Genomic DNA, 21,621 nt, shown 5'->3' with positions numbered 1-21,621 from the left:
GTGGACAGGAAGACTAATATAAGTAACATAGCAAAAATTGAATTTTTAGCTCCCAACAACAATAGTTAAAAAAAAGACTTTTTGACAATGCCAACAACCTGGTAACTTGGAACATAAATTGTTTTATAATTTATATAAAAAGGGAATTTACTGGGGCAGGTTATTGCATCAAAACTATTAAAAGATTTCTTATTCTTTCCCCAAAACAAGTGATGCTGTTATTGGGGACCCAGGATTAGATGGACTACAAGAGGAGAGTGATTTTTCTATCAAATATTCAAGATGGAGAAATTTTACTTAGGCTTTGGACAGAATTCACTGCTGTGTCTGAGCAATGATTAAATTGAAAATATATTTTTTCTGTGTTATGAGTTAGAAATTGACTGATATCTTCAGAAATAAGCTACTGTTGCATTAGTCAATTCTACCTTGCCAATGGCACTTACAGGGTTAATGTTTTCTGAATACTCCACCTGGTAAATTACTGCTCCTACACTCAGCTCAAACTCAATTTCATTTCTTCAAGGTTTCAGTAATCGTATCGCAAGGCAATAGCTGAGCTGAAGTTTCCTTTGAATCTGAAATTGTATAATTGAACTTTTGAACTGAAGTCCACCCATCACTTTCTAGCCACACTCCTTGGTGACAGAGATATTTTTCTTTAGTTTGGTGATAGCTGATTACTAAATCCTTGCTTTTTTCTTTATTTTTAATGCACCACACCGTATATATTTCTGTGATTTTACCTCAATCAAAGACATCTATTATCATTGGTAGTACTTGCATTTATAACCCAGCTTTCACTGCAGGCTTTCTAAGCACTTCAGAAGCATTAAGCTCCATAAGAGGTCTATAATGAAGATAAACAATTTTAAGCTCTGGGGCAGAGACTGTAATTTTCCATATTTTACCAAAGCACAATGGGATACTGAGCTGGTTGACCTCTAGGCACTATTGCTATGTAAGAAACAATAATGTGCCAACACATTATAGATGAGGAAACTGAGGTACCAAGAGTCACCACAGAAATTTTCAAAATCTGGACCTTCACAAATCCTAAAGATTAAAGACAACACACGAAAAGAGAAGAAGCGGTATTTGACATGTATAGGTAGACTTTCTCTACTGCGGTAGTAGAATATATTAGGGGACTGTATTAGCCTGAGACATTATACTACTTTTAAATGTCTTTGCAATAGTTTTGTATCTGTTATCTCATTTTTATTTTAATTCATCAGTGTCCCTTGCCTGTCATTAGGAAGATCAAATAACCTTGGAAACTGAAAAATCTATTTGTAATAGGTACATTATAATAAAACCCAACTTTTGGTTTCCAGTTGTGTTAGGTGCTGTACATTAGAAGAGATGTTTTTCTGTCTAGACAGACCATCAAGAGGTCTACTTACACATGCAGGTTCAGATTCCCAGGCAGGGAGAAGAGGGAAGGTTGCCTGACTCAGAGTCCAGAGCCCAGCCTGGTCCATGCAATTACTTACACAGGCCAATATCAGAGAAGGTTCCTCATGCTGCTTTGAAAATGCATTTCATTCTTAAGGTAGAAGAAACACACAGATCAATGGGATTTTGGGGTTAGGATCCAGGTGTAATCTCTGCCTGAGGGGCTCAGTGCTAATAAATAAAGTACTTTTTTGTTGGTTACAAAAATATTTTGAGCTTATTTGTTTCAAAGACTTTTTGAAAGAAATCTTCAGCTATCGCATGGTTTGCTTTGTTTTCCTCCTGGATTATGCCTGATATAGCACACTGATCACAGAAGGCAGCTGAAAAATGCTGATGCTTTCAGCTGATGCTCAGGGTGTTTTTTTAACATTGCCTGAGTACCATACATCCAAAAATGGTTCTTTACAACACAGCAATTATTAAAATGCCTCAACAACAAAGGTTTTGCATATACATAAGGGAGCATGATCACACTGGCGAGGTCATTTGTGAAGTTAAGGAAGCTATTAGTTACAGGACAGATAGATGACTGTGGAAGTAATGTCCTTGTATTTGTAATTGTATTCACAGAGCTCTTAGCTACAAATAGGCAGTAATGGAACATCAGCGTGAAGGAAGCCACAGGACTCTTTAGATGGAAAAAGCATACTCTATGGTGGGAAATACATTCAAAACCATCAGCAAAAATGGCTCGTCAACATGATGCTATGAGTTAAGCTAGCAATGCTTCCCTTGGTTTGTCATTTGGATCTACAGCTGTCCTGGTTCACCATCTTTAGATAATACAGTCATCCTAGACTATGCAGGACTCAATGAGAAGAAACTTTAACCAGCCTCCTTTGTGTTAGTCATTGGTTTGATGATGACGGCTCATAGATGAACGTTTTCTTTTTTTTCATCAAATTTACTTGAGCCAGATGGAGACCATGGAATCATCTAAATGAAGAGGAACTCTGCTGATTTCCCAGTGATGCTAGCTGTGAATTTATACAGGTACCCTTAAAATTGTTACCTGGTTTCCTCTGGCTTTGGGGAATAACAGGTGATAAGAGTTAAAAAACAAATAAGCAAACAAAAAACTAAACAAACAATCAAACCGAAACCAGAAACCCCCCCACTATCTAAGGAATGCAGCAGGTGAGATTTTATTAGCCTTTTTAGGCCTCTGACAAATTTTCAGGTAGTATTTTCAAACATGATCTCTTAAGGACATGGAATATCCTGTAAAGCTCCATTGTCAGAACCTAATTTGGCTGCTCAAGTCATTCAACAATTCTCCCAGGGCTTTATGGTCAGTGGAGAGAAACAGATTGCAGAGCATGACTGAACACTTTCTCAGTCTCACTTGGGAGAAGGACATTTTAAGCTTTTGGTCTTTGTGCCCTTTGTGTGTAGCACTAAAAAAAGAGCCTTGTTCCACTTAGAGTCTTTACATACTTCTGTAGAAGAAAGAGTAGCTAATCCCAATGATCCAGTGCAAACCATGTGTACACTCACATTTAAATATTTGGGTGTGCAAATAAACTGGTGTGTCTTACTAAGGTTTCAGAAGTGGTTGGTTGTATGTACAGAATGCAGACTTTGGGAGATATTGGTCTGTTGGAGCATCATTCTGACACTCCAACAGCTTTAAAAAAATCCTCCTTTCTTTTCTCATTTTTATTAAATAGCACACTTTCCTCCCTTGATCAGGGAATAGCCCTCTACATCTGACTCTATCACCTTTCAGACTTCTGCACTATTGAAGGGCAGAACGGCAAGTTAACCATCTGTATTGGGAATTTTTCTTGCAATTCATTGTGTCCATATTCTGTTCTTTTATGAATATAAATGCCACAGAGTATCTGGGTCAATGATGTCTAAAGTTCTTTTTCTTGCATCTTTAATTGACTAAACTTAAAACAGGCCCTTTTGTGAACTTCTATCGGCTGTATTGACAGAAATTTCTTTTAAAGCAAATGTTGGGGAATCTTGCTTTCAAGAGTGAAATCATCCTATGTCTATATGTTTTTCAAATCCTTTTATTGGAAGGGGGCTTGAAATGCACTCACACTGCTCAATGTTTGAACATTTGGATCTGTACTCCACTTGTTCCTCCTTGTCTGTATTTTTTAACTTTTGTAAGAAGAAAAATTTGATGCCCTCTCTGGTGCCATTTCAATTCATTTATAGACTGCTAGGATCTCACAGAGATTTACAATACTAATTAATTAACTTACACATTTCCCTTGGGTTGTAGGTAAAGATTATTATCCCCATTTTACAGGGGTCACCAGTGCTCTCCTCTTATTCAACCTTGTGTAAATCAGCAGTACCTTCACTAAAATCAATAGTGTTATCCTGCAGTAGAATTGATATGAATCAGAGAGGAATCTGGTCCAGAAAATACACAGCCTGAGCTTAACTGTGCTTAGATGTGCGTTTCCTTCATGGGACTTTGAGTGATGAATAGGGTTGAAGGTTTCATGGGGGATGTCTTGGAGGTGGGGTCTACTGAAGTCTGAAAGACCCTATATGATTGGGGTGTGAGGGACAGATGGCTTCTGCAGCATTCCTGGTGAACGGAGGCACACTCACACTTGGCAGAGATGCTCCAACCAACCCTCCAACCATGCATATAACTTGGGTACTTACAAGCCCTCAAAAGGGGCCAGGAGCTGGGGGAGGAGATCCACAAGCTGCGTGCAGAGAGACAGAAGTGAAGCTGGCAGAGGGATTTTGTAGAAGCTTGGTCCCCTTCCAGGATTTCAGTGCTGTGCATGCAGATGAGATCTAAGTGTGATCAGCCATTGCCTACCCACACTGATGGTGTATTCATGGCCAGTGCAAATACAGCTTTGAGAACAGATGCCATCCTTACAATTCATAACAGAGTACTTTGGCAGGCTCTGTCCTGGGATGAGAAGTATCTTCTCCATGCCCGCAAGAAACAACAGTGTTGGCAAGGCATATTTCTAAAGGCTTTTTTAGTTCAGGAATAGACTGGTCGGTACTTTTCAAGTCCAAGCCCAAAATAACTTCTCCAAGGTCAGACAGCAGAACAAAAAATGAATACCAGCTCCCATTTGTCTGCTCTTACTTTTGGATTCCTTCCCCAACTAAGTTTTTCATTTAATGGACTTGGTCTTGAACTGTGCATGGTTGTGGTTTGTTTCTGATCTATCCATAGCAGCTGTATTTATGGTGGCTTCACAGTCACCTCTTGATCTGTCTCTCCCAGTGGAATTGTCTATCAGCACTTTTTATGAGCTTCTTGATTTAGAATATGCATTACGAACTTTGGGAGCACTCTCTGGACAATGACTTGTTTATGGTGCTCACGTCATTCTTAGTTCAGGGTGTTTATTAACCCAAGTCTCCCTGTCACTATATTACTTTGGAATAATATAGATCTTTATCTTCTGTGTCCTTTGATTTTTCTAGCCATGCAGGAGACACACCAACTCTCCAAGTTTTAACAATTGTCTCATTAAGATATTTTGCACTTTTCTTCACTAAATCTGGCAAGTACAATAAAGCAATTCCTTCAATTTACATGCTGGACATGCATCTGGACACTTTATCTACTCCTTCCATTAAATTACTCTTGCTTTTGCCAGATTATATTGGTGCTATCTCTGACTGCTTGGAAGATAAGACTGGCAAATAAGATTAAAAATAAACACAATTATTTTTAAAAGCCTTTTGTGCATACACAGTTTTTGAAATCTTGGTACAATTAAGCCCTCTTTTTCCTCAGAGAATTCCATCTAGGGCATATTATCTTTATTGTTTGAACTTTATTGAGGGCCCTTCCTGCAATTGTTGGTCCCATGATGCGAGGTGCTCTATGAAGAAAGGAGAAAGGACATGCCTTAAATAGACAATGAATGTGGTTTTATCCCTATTTTACAGATACGAAATTGAGGCAGGGATGTTCTCCAGATTGCCAGCAAACCTGTGGCAAGATAGGAGTTAATTGTGTTCTTCTGAGTCCCAGTCTAGTACCTCAACCATTTGACTAGGCTCCCTCTGAAAAATGATGTTTATGAAATCCCAACAGCTTTGTTGGCCAGTCCAGCAATCACAGGACACAGCCTGCAGTGGGGAATGGGAGATAAGAGCTTTTATGGGCATTGTGCATGCTACATCCTTGCAGCTGGTACAGCAGATGCTGCCACTTGTTTTATTGATGTAAGTAATTTGAAGGAATGGGGGACCTGAGTGAACTACCCTCGTGAAGGAGAAAAGTGGAAAATAAAACTAGCAAAACAAGGAGGATGTAGGAATATTTTCTACTGCATTCTCCCTATCACTGTAGTTTCCTTACTGTCTCCCCTTTGGCCTCTGTCAGCTGTCCCTGTCACTGTGCCACCTGCAGCCCCTGGTGGTTTTCTCCACCAGTAGTGATGGACTGGTTCAACTTCAGCAATGATTCACTGTATAGGAAACTCTCTCCCAGCTGAGCCTGGCTGGATCTTGCCGTGCAGTCAAAACCACTATTATTCCCATAGCAAAGGCAGCATAGGAGATTTGTGTCATTGGCTCAAATGTGACAGCTCACCGGCCTATTGAAGTGATGGTTGTTTTGGTCTAAGATGTCACCTCAAACTGCAGCAGCAGGGTGTCTTCGGACGTGTGTTGTTTTGCTGGTGCAGCTCTGGCCACGCTGGCAGGGGGTGCACATTTCCCTCCCACCTCTTAACAGCAAGATTTGGCACAGCTCACTTCCCAAGCCCATAGTCAGGAACCCAAGTGCGGGCTGAGGAGGCACAGAGAGGCTGGTGAGGGCTGGAGGAGAGGTTACAGATTCCACAGTCCTTTTTAATGCAAAGTTCTCTGCTACATGTCTGCTCATACAAACACTGTGTACCCACTGGGCTCAGACACCAGTTTGGTCAATTCCTTTTTCCCTACCTGCATGTCAGTAACAGTTTGAAATGTGGATTTTTCTTTTTTCTCTTGTGTTTTATCCTACCCTGTTCTATGGCATCTGTGCTCCAGCACTGAAAGGACTGCTATGCTGCAAGGTCCATATAATATTGGGCTAAAATTAAATCAGAAATCGGTTGTGTGAATTCACCAAATGCTTTTTTCATTGCTTCTTCACACACTTTGTGTATCTCCTTGCAATCTTTCCTTTTGCTTCCTTGTAGAGGTATACATCTTACAGTCCTTACCCCACTGGTTTTTGTGGCCCTGTACTTCTGTACTGCTATAAATATCTCTGAAAGAAATCTCACTTCTTTATGATTATTTCCTCATTAACATCCCTAGTCTCTTTGCTCATCATTTATATTTTGTTTCCTTTTCAGAAGGCTCCTGTATCTGTTGCCTTAATCCTTCATTGCTTGTTCCTTCTACTTTTGTCTGTTCTTAGTATTTCTGCTTACAATTCACTATCCAAGGAGAAACTAAGTTAAGGAGACATCAGTCACTGCTGCAAAGCCTGCTGAAGGAGGAATGGCAGCAGGGGTGCAGGAGGGATAGTGCTGATATGTGCCATTCCAATGGGAAAAGACTGTTCCCAAGGTAGCAGGAGCAATGCAGGCACCTGCTCTTCAGGGGCAGTAGCTCTAGTCTTTCTGTGAGCAAATCTGCATCTCTAGGACACAATGAGTATACCATAGCATTTCAGGTTGATTAAAGATTGGTTTCTTATTGTGTCTTCCCCACTGACCCTCTCTTTTCTTAATTAATTTTCCAATGTCTGCATCTCTCTTACCGCTCCCACTTATACGTGCCAAGAAAGCTACTTTCCTGTAGTGAAAACCTCAGGCAAACCAATTCTCCAAAGTTCAGAGGATTAAATGATGACTCTTCTGGGCTGGCCAAAATATTTTTGGACAGTGCCCAGCACCATGGTGTCGTAATCTGTCATTTTGGCTCCTGCACAGTAGGTCTGTGGCTCATTTCTTCTAACTTTTAAGTATTTAAAAACTGGACAGTGAAGTATGACATAGTCATCCTAGGCTTCCTTTGTAACCAAAAGAGAAAGACAAGGCAAGACCTCTATCTACTTTAGAAACCTGTCTCCTCTTGGGATAAATCATTATCTGTGTCCTCGCCATTTTTTTCTACTGATGGATATGTTTTTTGTGACTTCTTGGGTGATTAACTCAGCCATAGACTTTTTGAAGTCTGTAATGTGCAAAGTATCAAGGTAGAGCACGATCTACAACAGCAACAGTAACAACAAAATTTTAGGGACTGGAATAAATACTTTGAAACTAGAAAGAACAGCCCCTCAAGAAAAATAATAGAAATCACGAAAAGAAAAGAAAAGAAAAGAAAAGAAAAGAAAAGAAAAGAAAAGAAAAGAAAAGAAAAGAAAAGAAAAGAAAAGAAAAGAAAAGAAAAGAAAAGAAAAGAAAAGAAAAGAAAAGAAAAGAAAAGAAAAGAAAAAAGAAAAGAAAAAGCCCACAATGTGGATCAGAATCAATGGGAAACAGTAGTGAGGTGGTTCACTGCACACTCCCATTTAGTGTGAATGGTCATGGTTGAGAGTGCTCTGTTCACCAGGACCCCCCTAAGTGTTAAAGGTGCTGTTTTGGGTAAATCATTCATCTGATGAGGCAGCTGGGTACTTTATTAATGGTGTATCCTGTGTGGTTCATGAAAATCTATGCCCATATTATGGGCTGGGAGATAACAGAACTGTTATGTAATTGAAAATTTTTATGATATTTACAAAATATGGCAAAATCAAGAGAAGATTTTACAGTGCATATTAAGCTGTCTGATAAAAAGAATAGCACTGCTAAAGCTGTAGTTAAATTAGCTTCTACTTTTTAAAAAAGCAAGGAATAGTGAGAAGACTGGAGCAAGTCAGGCTCCTAACAGAGTGCTTCTAACACCACCTTACCCAAGTACTAGCAGCTTTGCTCACTGAGAGCAAGGAAATTCCCATTTCCAGTAGGAAAGGGCTGACCATCAGTCATGCATATTTGTTAGCAAAAGATGTAAGCCTTGGAAGCTGTATTCCTGTTCGATAGCAACCAAGGAACCTGTCTGGAAATAAAGATCAGAAGGAAGAGAGATGAAGCAAAATGAAAATTCGAGGGGACATGTGAGCAGGGACACAGGGACAGCTTAGAAGGAACCTACATTTCTTTGCATAATCTTGCATCCAAATTTGTGAAGAGTGTTATATTTCTCTTTCTGAGAATAAATTATAAACTACATCTATACTAGTTATCCCAAAAGTGCCAGAGCCTCGAGGCTAACTGTCCTCTGAGACCTACTGGCAAAAGTTTGGCCACATCTGTACTGTTCCTGGCCTCTGGAAACTCTCTCATCCCCAGAACAGGAAGGCTGGCTGCACAGAGCCGGAGTTGTTTGGGGAGCAGTAGCTGAGCATGTCAGGGATCTCACAAACAATTTAACAACACAAAAAGCCTGGCTGTAGCTTCCGTACATGGTTGAGTTGCAAGGTGTGACAAAAGTGATCCCGCTCAAATGCTTGCTTTGTGCTGGAAAAGTAAATCCAAGTGGACAGGGGTGTCTTCCTTGAAGTAGTAAATTCAAATATATAGTGGTGTTTGGGCAACTCTTGGGACATTTGAAGCCCATGACGACTTTAAGAGATGCAAGAATATCTCCTGTAAAGCAAAAGGATCAGTGAGGTCAATTCTGCCAAACACTGCCTTGGAATGGATTTCTCATTATCAAACCAAGGACCAACTTGGAGGAAACAGGCTGAGGTTTCAGATAACCAGAAGCTATCATGTGGTTCCAGGTAAATCCCTCATTTTTTTGTGTGAAGGGGCAAAGAGGAACCCAAAAAGGATAACAGGGAAGAAACAGAGTCACCCTGGAAAATATTTGTATCAAGGACCTGGGGAAAAAAATAAAAGAAAGATTCATGTTGTGGGTAGAGTCTAGAAAAGTGTTTGGAACTGTGAGCAGGAGAGTTGTTCATGGGAAAGGTATGTTGTGTGCTAGCTTTGGGAAAAAAACCAACTCAAAATCCGAGTGCATAAATGCTATGTGATTCACCATTTTTCTTCTCGAGGGATCAGCCCATGTGCCCTGAAACATGAACTGCTTGGATACAAAAATAATATTCCCCATCCCCTTGATGTAAAACCTGGACAGAATCTGGTTCCTTCTGTTCCTGGAATGATCAAAAGGAGAACTGAATGAAACAGTGTGGCAACAGATAATTAATGATATCCCAGGTCTTTGCAATTTTTTTTTTTTTTTCTGGGTTTAGAAAATATATCACCTAATGTTGGGGTCACCATTTGCCAGGGTCCTTACTTCTCCGTGCGGGAACAGGAACGACACAACACCAATATGATGATCAGATCATCCTCATTTATTTCCCAATCCTGGTTACATTTATATTCTACTAAGTTCCGTACACGCGCTCATCTATCTTTTAATAGGCTACAGGTCATCTACACGTGCTGTTCATGCACCTCTACAAGCATTTGCATTGGTTAATTGCAATTAGCACGTAAAGCCCAAAACTTGCCAAAAACTCCCTTGTCTCATACCTTGTTTTGCTCAGACTTGTGTGCTTTTGCTGACCACAGGTGTTTCTCACTTATCTGCTATCTTGTGTGTTTTTGCCAGCCTTATTTTGCTGGCCTCGTCTTCGTCCTTGCATTCTTCTGCCCGCACTAACTTCCCTCCAGCACGGCCCAGACTCCTACAACCTAAAATTCACCTCTTGTATCATCCTCACAGAAAGAGACTGCTTTACTCCCTAAACACTCCCCTGAGTTTTGTCTGGTGTGATCACTTCCCATTCTCAGCAAAACCATCTGAGCTTTACCAAGCAGTAGATGCTAGATGTGTAAAGAGAAGGAAAAGTTTCTGTCTCTACAGCAAACATCCTCACAGGTCCAGAACTGAGTGTTTTGCAGACTTTGTCAGTGGAGAGATGGATTGGAGGAGAAGAGAGGAGATGCACAACTACATGTTTGACACATGACATAGGAGGGCATACCTGGCAAGCTGGAGCTCTTTAAAGTTAAATTCACGTCCTTTTAATTTTGCCTGATGCAATAAATCTGCACTTCTTTGCCAATGCAGCAGACAGGCTACAAGCAGAGCAGTTGATGTTGTGAGATGAACATACAGAAACCTCAGGGATTGCTCCCAAATCTACCGCCCAATGACCTTCTTGGTCTGCTCCAAATATTGCTCTCCATGAGATTTCCAAGCTATGAGGACTGAAATCTCATTTTGTTACTTTATGGTGCCTTTTACACTGTTGCATAGTTGTACTGGGTTTGCATGGAAAAGTTTTGGTAGCGGAGAGGCTACAGGGGGGGCTTCTGTGAGAAGCTGCTAGAAGCTTCCCCTGTGTCTGATAGAGCTGATGACAAATGGCGCCAAGACGGACCCGCCGCTGCCCAAGGCCGAGCCCATCAGCGATGGTGGTAGCGCCTCTGTGATAACGTATTTAAAAAGGGGGAAAAAGACCTTCACAAGAGCAGCCAGAGAGAGGAGTGAGAATATGGGAGAGAAGCAGTTCTGCAGACAGCAAGGTCAGTGAAGAAGGAGGGGGAGGAGGTGCTCCAGGTGCCAGAGCAGAGATTCCCCTGCAGCCCGTGGTGCAGCCCATGGTGAGGCAGCTGTGCCCTGCACCCAGGGAGGTTCACAGTGGAGCAGATCTCCACCTGCAGCCCAGGGAGGACCCCATGCCAGAGCAGGTGGATGCCCAAAGGAGGCTGTGACCCCGTGGGAAGCCCACGCTGGAGCAGACTCCTGGCAGGACCTGTGGACCCGTGGAGAGAGGAGCCCACGCTGGAGCAGGTTTGCTGGCAGGACTTGTGACCCCATGGGGGACCCACGCTGGAGCAGCCTGTTCCTGAAGGACTGCAGCCCGTGGGAGGGACCCACGCTGAAGCAGTTCATGAAGAACTGCTGCCTGTGGGAAGGGCTTGCATTGGGGAAGTTAGTGGAGGACTGTCTCCTGTGGGAGGGACCCACGCTGGAGCAGAGGAAGAGTGTGAGGAGTCCTTCTCCTGAGGAGGAAGGAGCAGCAGAGACAACGGGTGATGAACTGACTGAAACCCCCATTCCCCATCCCCCAGTGCCACTGGTGGGGAGGACCCAGAGAAATCAGGAGTGAATTTGAGCCTGGGAAGAAGGAAGGGGTGGGGGAAGGTATTTTTAAAATTTGGTTTTATTTTACATTATCCTACTCTGATTTGATTTCCCCAGGTCAAGTCTGTTTTGCCCATGAGAGTAACTGGTGAATGATCTCTCTGTCCTTATCTTGACCCATGAGCCTTTCATTTATATTTTCTCTCCCCTGTCCAGCTGAGGAGGGGAGTGACAGAGCAGTTTTGGTAGGTAGCTGGTATCCAGCCAGGGTCAACCCATCACAATAGTGAGTTCAATATGGGTGTAAACTGATATGTTTACTCATTTTAAACTAATTTTCACATAGGTAAATGAACACACATGGGAAAATCCTGGATGGTGGAAAATTGAGCCTCAGCGCTGCATGTCATAAAGCAGATTTAGTAATAATAATAAAAGAAAAATTGATCCACTTGTGTTGCAAGATTTGGTGGTTTATGTATGTGCAGAGATTTAAGGTTATAAATGTTGAACATTGTTGTTATTTAACAATGGATTCCAACAGGTTTAATAAAACATTTGCTTGTCAGTTTATGACAAAATTGCTTTTAATAATGTGCAGTGAAAAGCATTACATTTCAGGGATATATTATATTTTAGTGTTGTTACATTTGGAAAACTCAACAAAAACTTGTCTTTAAAATCACTGCATTTCCAATCTGGCCTCTGTTCTCAGTGAGGACAAATGTTTCTGTCAAGTTTGAAGAAATCATGAGAGAAGAAATCATGAGAAAGACACAAAGAGAGGACGCTCCTAACAAGCTGCATAAGATGAACTGGCTGGGGACATTACTTTGCCTTTGCTTTCTGTGAGCACAGGTGTATAAGGAAATATGTTCACTTTTATCTACATTCAATATGTAATAAAAAAGAATTTGTTTTTGAGTTACCTGAATGAAAAATGCATCTTTCACTGTTAAAGGACAAACGTATTTTCCTACTGTGGTGTAACTCCAATACAATTCATCTACTTGCCTGCCCACCAGTATTTCACACTTGTGCTCAGCCAAAGCAATGAGAAAATGGAGCCCTATAGGAATGTTTTTAAAGGAGTTATGAAGGATAAAAATAGAGGTCTGCAGAGGATTAGCTATATGGTTAAGGCATTGGTGTGAAAATTGGGAAATTTTTCTTCAGTTCTGAGCTCTGTTACCTCAAGAGAGTGAATAAGTCTCTCTGCCTCAGTTCCCCACCCTCAGGTTTCCTGTTTGCTCACTCCTCAGATATCTTCTCTACTTAGGCTGAGAATGGGTTATTTCTTTTTACTATACATTTGTATACTCAGGAGTTATAGCTGTCTTCTGGGGGCTACTTTAATATACCTGGGTGCTACTTGAATATTCCTAGAATTTTTAATAATTGCGATAATAGTAAGTGAGGAGGAGTTCTACTTCAAACATTCATTCAGGGCTACCATTCATGCAGTTGTTTCCTTGGCAGAGGAACCCCCCCACCTGAAGGTAACTGGGAATTCATGATAGCATCCAGTTTTGTTGACATATCAGGGAAGTTTACTGCAAGCTTCTAAAATGCAGAACTTAAAACTGTTAAAATCAGGTGCATGCAATTTTTGCAGACTTGCCCTTTTGCAGGCATCGCAAGCCTTGCAGCTTGTTACGGAGTGTGGTGGGATCAGATGCGCTCTCTAATGAGCGCCACAGCTGCTTAAAAGGACTAAGAAAAGGCAAGATCTTTCTGACAGTATTATTCTGGGAAGAACTCCAAGAATGGATGGCATGGCTTTTGGGATATATTTTTCCTCTGACTTCTAAAGTGTATTAAGGAACAAAGATGACCAAGGAGAAAGGTTATATTCTATGTGCAGAATTCCCATCAACTTCAATAATGGCCACAGGTTTTACCTCAGGAGTTCAGTGCTGCAAAATGATTTGACATTACAATGGAAATAACACTTTTGGAAAAAAATCACCAAAGCCTGTTCTGATCTTTGGACAAAAAAGTAACTTCTTAACTTTTCCATTGTCCTTTATAAAAATTAAACGAATAAAAATCTGAGTAATTTCTTGAATAAAAAAAAAATATTCAAATGTTCTTTAATAAAGCACAAGTCTAGTCCTGAGATGAATGGAGAGGATTCCCTTGACCGGTGATATTAAACTTAATTATAAGAGAATTTGTCAAGTGTCTAAAAGCTGAATATATCCATTTTATTGTAAAAAATTAAGTTGTAGGAAAAAGATCCTATATGACACCCGACTTTGTTTACTGTAAAAGCTGGATGTTCATTTCTCAATTAACATATAGAAGTTGTGCCATTTTTAAAAGTATTTCCACTAAATCACTTTTGTCAGAGCAGCCACAAGCTATCTGTGTTGTTCATGCTCATCCTTATCCCACTTGTGCTCTTTCTATTAGCATAGGTATTTCTAAAACCATTTTGAATTGGCCCTTGATGCCACTGTTCATCCTCTACTTGATGAATTTTCAAGTATACTTGTGCTTTTTCCTGTTACCTTCCTCATGGTAATGGAAGTTCCACAGAAATACACCTGAAATTATCACGTCATCTGCTTTTGAACTCCTCTTTAAAAAAACGTATTTTCTGTGGTGCCCTCAAAAAAGGGGATGATGTTTTGGCTATATGTTCACTGACTCCATTCCAGTTTGTAATGACTGACTTGTGCCTCATCATTTCCCTGTGTCCTTCTGATGAATACACACATCTGCTGTCTCCTGTTTTATATTCTGGTTATAACCTCTTTAACATAGGAACTGTTGCTTTCTCACTTCTTTTAAATTACCTGGTACAATTTTGTTCTTGTCTGTGACTAAGACTCAAGTGTAGTGGAAGGAAAATGTAGTTATTAAGATGGTTTAAACTTAAAAATAAAATAATGGTTAGGTATGAATCTATTTTGAGTGTGTTTCAACTTTGGATTAGGATCAAACAGGTTATTCTTACATGTGAACTTACTGTGGGGATATTGAAAAAGTCTCTAAAATCCTTTTATTTAGAAGACTTGTAGTCTGATAGAAATTTCCAGGTAATTAGGTGGCTTTGCAAGTCTTGGGCTGAGTCATCAATGTTCCTAAAATAGTTGACATTACTTCTGTCTTTTCTCTCCAGGATTTCTCTAATTCCATTCTTTAAGTGGTTATTTGGAGACTTTTTATTCTAGATTTTTTTTTCACCAGCTGTTTTGTTCACAAGGAAGAAATTGCCTAAATATATATACCTGGTGCCTTATGAGATGCCCAGGATATGAGTGCTCATTTCCAGCTGATGGTCTGGAAGAGTGCAGGTGTCCCATAGGCCTTAGTCTTAACTAACCTGAAGTACCTCTATAGCACTAGGTGGTCTCAGTGATTGAGCCTTGGTCTCAGTGGCCCAGTGGTTCTGTTAATGACTTGTGGTTGCGATCACGTTCATGTAGTCTTATGAAACATCAGTATTTGTGTCCTTCTGGCAGAGTCTGCACTTCATACTACAAGGTGAAGTCATAAATATCTTCCTTTTATAATTATCAGTGTTCAAGAACAATTTGGTCAATGCTTTTAGATACACAGTTTAAGTTTTAGGTTACCCTCAAGGAGTTAGGAGTTGGACTTGATAATCTGTGTGGGTCCCTTCTAACTCAGGAAATTCCATAATTCTGTGATTCTTGTTTACTAGCTGAGATATCTGCTCCCACCATTTCTGTTCCCTAAGGAGAAAACCACTGGCCAGGCAGGTCCCACCAGGTTATGCCTTCTGTCGCATAATCTTGGTGCCAGCATCGAGCATCTATCAACTGATGATGTACATTGGAGTCTCTACAAATGCTTTACATCTCTATTCCCTCCTAACTTATCCTAACCATGCTGTGTGAGAAGCTTCATTCTGAGCAGCTGTGATGGGGCCCTCAGCTGGCTGTCGTAAGCCAGTTATTTCATGCCACTTGGGGGAATTGTCATCACAGCTCCTAAGAAATTTTGCTCATATTCTATATGAGAATTCTACCTCCCATCTCAAAAACCTGTGTGTGTTTTTTCCTCATATCTTCAAAAACAGGTGGTTTATTACCTCTGAAATATTTAGTCAAGGGACATTTTTTCCTAAATACTTCAATACTTTTCTACTCCCTTCTTTTTTGTGTTAGCCTGGCAGCACCTGCTTCTGCAAGCAGAACTCAGTGTACAGTGAGATGCTTCCTCTCCAGCCTGTCTCATTTCTTATGGAGTGGTGTCCATGATATTGGAAGTGGAAACCAGGACAAGGATAGTATTTTTATTAACATGGTTGGAAGGGTTTTTTCCATAAATTTCTTGAAAAGTTGGTTTCCTGCTCATTTTTCATGTAAATCCCGATAATGGCTGGTATTCCTATAACATCTATGATTGATTGGGCTACTAACTATTTTATGAACACTAAACCTCTGAGAAACCAGATGGGATTATGTTCTGCTTTATTTATAGGAAACTTGTTGTAAAAATATAAGCAACTGAATGAAGACTGCATAGGAAATAAGTGACAGAACTAAGACAATTGTTGAAATCCACTTTTATAATGTCTGGATTAATATCTTTTTTTTCCTTCCTTTCTTAATAGCTGTTTATTGGTTCTTGGTCAGCAGAACTTTAGGATTTGGCCCTGCTAGGTGGAGTTTGAGACTACTTAAAATTTAACTTTCAGTCTAATTTGTTTATTTTCAATTTTAAATGTATTTTATTCATGATTCTCATTGGATGAACGGGCAATTAAATACACTTTAAGGAAAAGGAAGAGTACACAGTCTGTATATAACCTGAATACCGATACTTTAAAAAAAAAAAGGTTTTTTGGGGGGTGATTTGGGATTTTATGCTCCTTAACATGGAGTGTGTGATCTAAGCAACTGCCTTATGGTGTCCCTCTGAGAGAACTAGCAAAGTTCAACTATTTATAGTCTGAAATAAAACACACCTTTGTTAATTGTCATTTACAGTAAATGGACTTTCATAAGCACAGGGATATGTAAGAACATCCATTTTGAAACACTTTTACTTATTATTTTCAACATAATAAATAACCTTTTAGAGATCTACGTGCATTTCATTTGCATTCTTAACAGGGATAAATCTCAGGGCTAAACTCTGTTCTTGTTTTTGCTTGCTTTCATTGTAATTTTTACAATAATGGACGTGAGCTACTAAAGCAACAAAAACCATCCCATGATTGATCCTTAAAACACTTCTGCATTTTGTGAATTTCTCTAATTCTCCTTTGCCAGGCCAGAACTTGATAAGGCACCTGAGAAACTTGAACAGTGAATCTTAATTGTTTAGGCTCAATTCTCCCCTGCTGAGTCCTCTGATAATTTACAGCCTTTCAAAAAGATGTCAAGGTGGGTGTGAAACAGTGACATTTGGTTTAATCATCTTTTTGATCCAATTTGGTTTCATTTTATCTGGCTGCAGAGGCACAGACAGGGTGCATGACAAAAGAGAATCGGAACCATAAACACTTTTTTTTTTTTTTTTAATCAGACTAGTTACAAGATTATCACATTTGGGAAAAAAAACCCAAAAACCAGGGGGTATACATACCCCAAATTTGGCAACACCATGGCAGAAAAAATGGTGACTGACCTGAGCGTTATCTTGAAAGAAGACCTGTGAATTGGCTGCATGAGAGCAATATCATTGCGAGTTTACCGGAGGGGAGATATGGCTGGGAGCAGTTCGACTCCGACTGGGTCCACACTGCAAACACCAGACAGTGTGACCTTTTGTTACAGGTCTGCCTGACAATTTATGGTACTGAAATCAAAATGAGGTGCAGGAAGAGATGGTAGACCAGCTTTTAAACTGACTAGGCTAGAAAAGATGCTTGGACTGCAGAAAGAGCAGTACATTGGCACAAAATTCTCTGGATTTGAAGAGGAAGAGTTGACAGGTACAGAAGTCTGTGTTACACGTCCTAGGGGCGTGGGGGGGTGTGTGTATGTGCATGCCCAGTTTTGAGGTATTATCATTTTGCATTAAGGGGCATTATTTTAGTAGGCTTTGGTCCCTTGGGCACTTAATTCAATCTGAAATTGTCTTTTAGACATACTTTTTGCCTGAGAGCTGAAATTTCCAATTTATCTTATTTAGTTTATGTAAATTACGAACATTACTTTTAAGACACATACGTTGATGTTTATGAGAGTGGCACGATTTTTCTCTCATAAACCAGCCAAAAATGTCTTATATAAATTCTGTGCTGTAGATTGTCTATTACAATTGCAAGATCAAAATATTCTTGGAGGTGATAGCTAACACAGCAGCCAAAGACCTTTCTCTGTTCTGTTTTTTTTTTTTCTTATCAATTATAATACTTAATAGAGGAAGTCAACATGTTCCTACCACTGCAGAAAATGGATTACTGAAAAAATTCACAGCTTTGGTGTGTTTAGGGACTTGAGCTTAGAAGCATGGGTTCTTGTAGTTTTTCTTTGAGCTTTTCTTTTTTTAATTTAAAGAAAACTCTTCAAACTCCTACAATACCATGTAATTGTAAAATAGAGTCTGATCCTGCAGAACGTTTCAGATGGAATTCATTTCATCTGAATTTAGCTGCCCAGTGAGTCATCTACAGTCAACAGAAATATAGGTGGGTGGTTCATTTCATAAGATATGTGTCTAGGATAAACAAGATGGATTGGCTTCTGGAGGTGCTCTAACATTTCTGGGTGTGTCTACCATGCACAGGTTTCTCTCCAGGGGAAGCCAGAGGATGGAGGGGGAAAAACCCAAATTTTAGTGAGGATATTTGTGTGGCCAGTGCCCAGCCCTGGGACTATGAAGAACTTGTGGGTCCTATGATTTAAGTACAGCTGCTGTCTCTTCATTATTTATAGATGGAAAATAAATAGAGTCCATTGAGACACTAAATGTCTGAATGTTGAAGCTGTCTGTGATGGTCATGTTTTGCTGCTGGATGTAAACACTGATTCCTTCCAATTCCTTCCTTATTCTCATGGTTCTTATCTTGAAGTTTGTTGCATGTTTCTAGTCCAATGCAGAGAAGCTTTACATAAAGTGGCAAGGGGTCTTCTCAATGAATGACCATGTTTGCTTAACCTCATCCTGTATGACAGGAGCATGTGTGTGTTTATGTCTGCCCATTCTAAGTGCTGTATGTGCTGTATTTATGTGTGTGTGTAGTAGGGGCAAGTAAATGTACCCTTGGCAAACAGAGATATTGGGCAATGATTTGATTGGCTCCAAACATACCTTCAGGGAAAGAGAAATATGAAGACTTTACAAGTCTGCATATGAATCTGAGGAATTTCTAGGGTTAAGCATGAGAAAACCAAAAATATCCCCTTAGAGGGAGCCAAGTATCTACATCTTTGACAGCATGCTCAGGGGAATCCAAATAATGGAAAATGAATGGCCAAGAGCTTTGGGTAAGCCTGTAGGGAAATACAAGTTCTGTGTCAGGAACCTAGCCTTACTTTTAGTATTTCTCTCCTCCCATTAATAGCACTTTCCTTCATAGCTGCCACATTGTAATATGACAACCCCGGAGCATCTGGAGATTAGGCTGGCTGTTGGATTGTGGAGTAGAGCACCAGAGCTCTGGTAGTAAAACTGTATTAACCTCCTACCTGTGTGTTGTGCCTGGATTTACTACCACAAGACAATACACCTTTCAGGCTATTAAGGCCTTCTTTGGCCCTACCTTCATGGCAGCACAGACAAAACAAGATTTACCTGTACCTCAGCCTACTCCATCCTCATTGTTTCTCCTGATGAAAGCAAAAAGTCTTCAGCTTTTTCTTTGCAAAAGAGAAGGTCTCAGCATGCCTCTAGCTGTAGCTCTGAGAGTTCCTTCAAACTGCCGTGAGGCCTTTCACAACATATGTTTGGAAAAAAATTAAATAACCCCAGGAGATGTTTTTTTCTTTCTCCTTCAAGTAGACACAGGGCTAAGCTTGCTTTGTGTCGATGACATTGCAAAGCAGTTTGTACTTCATAAAACTAATAGTTAATGCAGATGCTAGTAGTAGGAGACTGCTTTTGCAAACATGACTTTCAAACAATGCATCCTGCTGAACACAGGCTTTAATAATAGAGTGCTTGGATGGCCAGCTGTCTGTCAAAAATCTCTCTCTGCATGCTGTAATAAACTCATTCTGTTTAGTGACAGACCAGAGAAGTTAGGGTTGTGCTCTGCATCTGTACCTGGCCCAAATTGCAGTGGGACAGTTTCTTAAAAAAACCACTTTTTCAAAGTCTCAAGCTGTGTTAGAAGGAGAGAAGGGTTCTTAAAAGCCTTATGAAATTGAAAAAGGTGCCATACCTTTTTCTGGAGGGATTAGAGCTGCAGCTTTACACCGTCTTCTTGTAATTTTTTTTTTAATCTTCGGTCATGGCCCACTGGTCTGATTTCACTTGAATGTCCCAGTCAGTAAACAGGATGCTTGCAAAATTTGGCATCAGAGTGCAAGCTGGAAATATTTTTCCAGGAGCTTTTGCTTTCAACAGCTTGCCTGGACCACATTCATATGGACTCTCCCTGTTATTCAGCTCGACAAAAAAATATACCCAGGAATGTCTGCTTTTATTTCAGAATGCAGGGTTGTTTCATACGGATTTAGCAGCAGTCCAAAGCAGCTGCTTTACATAGTGCACAAATAATACCTAGCTACCTTTTCTTTTCAGCTTTGTTACAGGCTACTTTGGAAAACTATTAAAAGGTATTTTAAAGGCACACCTATAATGACCAAAATGCACCCATAATTGTCAGCTGAAATCATCAGTGAATATGGAGAGATAGTAGAGGACTAAGGAAACCCAGCAAGAACCCACTGAAAACCAGGAATGGTTTCAGGATTCCAGTTGCTCTTTCTTCTTACAGGGGCAAGTGGAGAGCAGAACCAGGTAGTAAACCTGGTCTGGCATCTCTCAACCAGATGCTCTGCTCTTGGGCAAAAAAGGTGCTCTTATTGCCACCTACGAGTTCATCACACCCATGCACTTGCCAATAAGTTGGCATTAAGTCTGCTTTGCACTGCTGGAGTTGCACAAAGCAGATTTAAGAGCCTGGTCAGTCAAAAGCTTCCACCTGTAATGCTGGGGGCCAACACCCAGAGAGTTCAGCATGGGCAGGATGCTGCTTTAGTAACCTCTGCTTAGTAGAGGTACAGCGTAGGAAGAGGCTGAGCACATATGCTGCCTGATCATCAGCCTCATGCCTGCCTGGGAGAGGCTGCCTGCATCTGGCAAGGTGCCCCGTTGGTGTATTTTATGTTCAGCTCTGTAATGATACACAGTCATTGCATCAATCATATATTTTATACCAATGACCTTAATAAACAACTGCTGTACATATTGTGTCTCCCATAAATACATTTCTATAATTTTAGTGGAGACCTTCACACTTAAATGGTATAACATTTTTTACAGTTAATCGGTGAGCATAAACAACCAATGCAGTAGTGTGCACATGTAATGAATACAAAGCTCAGTCTCATATGTGAAAAAAAATTCCCCCCCCAATTTAGTAATTCAAAACTCTCCAGATATAATAATCAAAATGCCAGTTCTGTTCCTACCTGCCACATCCTCAAGTGCTTCCTTGCTACATTTCCTCAGTATGTTGCATAGACATGACAGAAAATTGATCTAGGCAACCATTTATCGATTTACCTTCTGGTATGAAAAATTGTGCATTAAGCTGAACTGAACTGGTTCATCATTCCCTTCCTTCTTGCTCTGACATTCCAGAGAGAGGAAAGCCCTCTCTTGGGAAACGAGATCCCTAAATTACCATAATACGTCATTTATTTGTCATTCTTTATCCTGATTTTCTGTTGTGTTTGTGTGAAAATGCTGACCAGTGTCAAGCCTGATTACAGAGTGGTGGGAATTTCAAAACAGATAAGACTCAACTAGAGTCTGAATGATGGAAAGGCTCTAGAGTGACTACAGAGCAGACACGGGAGAGGCCACATGGAGGAATATCTTCTATGCTCCAAAACAGGACAAAGATCTTAGTTGGAACATACAATTTATTACACAACAGGAGCTACAGCCATAAGACATGAGTCCTTAAGGAATAAGGCTTTATTAGTTTTAGTGTTCATAATATTAATGACTAACATTAAAGAC

Source organism: Strix aluco, chromosome 3, assembly GCF_031877795.1.
Source record: "Strix aluco isolate bStrAlu1 chromosome 3, bStrAlu1.hap1, whole genome shotgun sequence".
Classification (NCBI taxonomy): domain Eukaryota; kingdom Metazoa; phylum Chordata; class Aves; order Strigiformes; family Strigidae; genus Strix; species Strix aluco.
The sequence above is the reverse complement of the archived record's forward strand: the minus strand, read 5'-3'. Positions refer to the sequence as shown.